Raw genomic sequence first — 3,471 nt, 5'->3', positions numbered from 1 at the left:
TCTTACAGCAAGTTTTGAGATAGGGTGTCATTCTAAAAAATCGCAAAAATGCGAGCGTCACAAAAAATGATAGGTTTTGAGCGCTAATAGCTCAGCGGTTTTCCGGTCGATTTTCAATATTCTTACACCAATCGATCGGAAAATCTTCTAAGAATTGACCCAAATGAAGAAAAGTATGGATTCTTGATGTTGAACTATTGAAAAATTGAAAATAATGAACCTATGTTTTACTAGAATTCTCGCTTCGTGATTGGTTGTTGGAAACGCGTTTTCACGCTTCGGCTTATAATTCAGTCAATTTTCAATAGATTTCGATATTTACACCAATTGATCGGAAAATCAATTTGGAAAATATTGAAAATAACTCTAACTCGGTCGTACTAGAAATTGTCGCTTTGTGATTGGTTGGAATAATTTCCAATTATTATCGAACAAGTCTTGGTACAATTCAGCATGCGCCGAGAAAGTTGATGGAAAGTCCCATTTAATTCTACTATAACAAAGTTACAAGAGAATTAAATGGAATCCTACCCTTTCTCGTTGATTGCTAATTGGCTTGAAATTCCTTATTGAGACGTACCACCAACGGCAACGAGAGCGGTGACGCAGTCGTGCTCGTCTGAAGTTCCCGATCGGTCGTATTCATCGGCTGCTGAGGAAAGGAAAGTATGCTGAGCGTGTGCTAGTGTTGGAGCACTCGTTTCGCTGCCGTGATGAAATATCTGGCTGCTGAAGTTCTGGAATTGGCAGGAAATATGCTGCTCACGACAACAAAACGACTAGAATCATCCCACGTCACTTGCAGCTGGCCACTTGGAGTGGTATCACTGACGAACTGACATCCAAGCTAGGGTGCTCAACCTGTGTAAATTTTTGTAACGGCCGTTCTTCATTCACGTTCAAATAACTACTCGATTTCGGTAGTTTTGGCGATTCGTTAGTCAGCGGCGCCACTTGCATTCACATTTGTGTTGATGGATATAAAAAAAGATTTCCAAGTCTTCTCGCACTTATAGGAAATTCCATTATGACTTATCAAAATACTGGTAAAACACAATCGAAAATATTGCTCTCTCTCTTTTCCTAGCACAAAGCCGGCGTAAGTGTCAGCAGCAACGTCAACGAGAATACGCGGTTGCCAGATTATCCATTTTAGTGTGGCGATTCATGGACTAGGCGGCGCTGAAAATTGCTCGAATTTTACACGCAAAACAAAAAAAATACACACAAAAAATAGAAAAATTTACACAGAAAATCGCGATAAATTTGTTCTAGCCTGGATGTCTGTTCTCTGTGGTGGTATTTCATCGTGACTCAATGCCATACACGAACGGCTTTGTTAATCGCATAGCTGCTGAAGCTTTCCCTGCCGTGCCTGGTTTGCGGTTATCGGTACCCCAATTTACCGAACAGAGAATTGCGTTAAGTGCGTTAGTGTAAGTTTATTTGCAAGCTGGAGTTATGATAATCAAACAATCGGTCCTTTTAAGGGCCACAAAACGATTGAAGAGTTTATTATATTTTCTTAGCCAGTTAATACCATCAGAGATGCCATATTTTCTAAAAAAAACGTCTGGAACTGCTCGAAAATCGAAAAAATTGAGCAGTTTTCCGGCTGCTCGAATTTTCTGGTATGAAAATAATCTGCGAAAATCTGCACACTTTTTTAGGAAGTCTGTGAAAGTTTAAAGAGTTTCGAACAAAAATCTGCACCACAACAATAAAAGTCATAAAAACTGCAAATATCTGCAAATTTATAATGATCTGCAAGACCGTTCCAAAAATCTGGAATTTGCAGACAAATCGGCAAGTCTGGTATCCCTGAATACCATAATACCACATGCAACGAGGGAAATCGGATCTCGGCGGGGAGAGGCTTTTCGAATCCATAGTAGTCTTTTCGAGGTGCGACGAGGGTCGACACAAGCTTACTGATCATCCACAGATGCTAATTAACATCGTTTAGACTGGCAACATGTGGCATGCAACTTGTTCCAAACTGTTGCCCGATGTATCCATGCAACTATAGCAACGTAACACAAATGTTCTGGCGTTGACAGGAGCAACGTTGAACAACAACGAGAAACATGTCGTATTCCACATGTTGGCAACATTGCCCAGTCTAAACGCACCTAAGATATCACTTTCAACCCGCACAGTCTCCACAGTCCACACTACAAAAAACCGAGAATGAAGCAGCTTCGTATAAGTCCTGTTGCTCACCACGATATTTAGTTAGGAAAACAACTGGATATCGCCGAAAGCGAAACAGTATCAAATTTTTGGAGTCAAATATGACACAATCCTAAAAAATAAAAAAAAACATGCTAAATTGTACTTTCTGTGATTTTTTTTTCCGAAAGTCCTAAATGCATTTTTGCTTTTTATGGAATCATTAGGTACTAAAATTAAAGTGAATCATGAGAATAGCGGCCGAGAGACGAGCCTGCAAGTCTAGCTGTTGCACGACATGAGCCCATTCGGCACGTTTCCAGTGTGCCGGTGGTATCCCTTCTCTACAAAACTGCCCCCTTTGGCAATAGGAAGGGATCCACGGGTGCACAAGCTAATATTAGTGATTTGGTACTATCGACGACAAACATGAAACGTGCCACCGTGTACGACTAATTTTCAGCAAAGTTAGGTACATCCAGACCATCAATGGCAACCAGTTGCATTAAAAAACGTTTGTTGAACTAATCTTACACCGGACTCCACTCCGCCGGCTACAGGCTTCTGCAAATTGTTGAGATTGTCAATGACTGTGTTACTCAGGACTGTCTGTTAAAAGAAAAGTAGTTTGACCAAAAGTAGACAGGATTGATTTTGTACACTCTAACCAAGTGCAAACTGGATCGATCCACCGCTTCCCTCTGTGAGTCCAACTCGGTTGCAATTGCGATAGCTAGCGGTTCACTGTCCACGAAGAACAGAGGGGGATTTTAAGCTTCCGTTGGTCCATTGTTATTTCATACAGTTCATTACTGGATATACCACCGGTTTTACGATAGAATTGCTTTCATGGAGGAACTAGAAGAGCAATGTTGGAATGTCTTCAGTGCTAACTCTCTCAGGTGGTTGTTGTAATCTCAAGGGTGGTCAGAGTAGTTGTGATAAAGCAGCAATTGTTCAATCATGCCTCCACCGGTTAAAAACGGAACTGTCGTTTTCCTGCGCGAGCAGTTTCAGGTTGTTTTTCAACAAAAACGGAAATATCCACTACCTCTTCCTGCTCAGATCCGTAGTCTTTATTGTCGTCCAACTTTCCGTACATTTGGTCCGCATACTCATTCAGCAGTCGGTAACTGTCTTTCTCCTGCTACTGCTAGCTACAGATGACCATAAAACGGACGAATAAAACCAATAAAACGCACTAGTAGCTGTGACTGTAATGAACAATGGAACGTAATTTGCGTTCAATTTTTTTTTATTTTCTTCACCCGTTTCGGCGCTGCTTTTCTCGGTTCACTT

The 3,471-nt window shown here is 41.1% G+C and overlaps 1 pseudogene; it reads right to left on the bottom strand.

The window, feature by feature from the left end:
- Positions 1-2,395: 2,395 nt before the first annotated feature.
- LOC128745741 (ATP synthase mitochondrial F1 complex assembly factor 2-like) lies at positions 2,396-3,019 on the bottom strand (annotated as a pseudogene).
- Positions 3,020-3,471: the final 452 nt, after the last annotated feature.

Source organism: Sabethes cyaneus, chromosome 1, assembly GCF_943734655.1.
Source record: "Sabethes cyaneus chromosome 1, idSabCyanKW18_F2, whole genome shotgun sequence".
NCBI classification, from domain to species: domain Eukaryota; kingdom Metazoa; phylum Arthropoda; class Insecta; order Diptera; family Culicidae; genus Sabethes; species Sabethes cyaneus.
The sequence above is the reverse complement of the archived record's forward strand: the minus strand, read 5'-3'. Positions and strand labels throughout refer to the sequence as shown.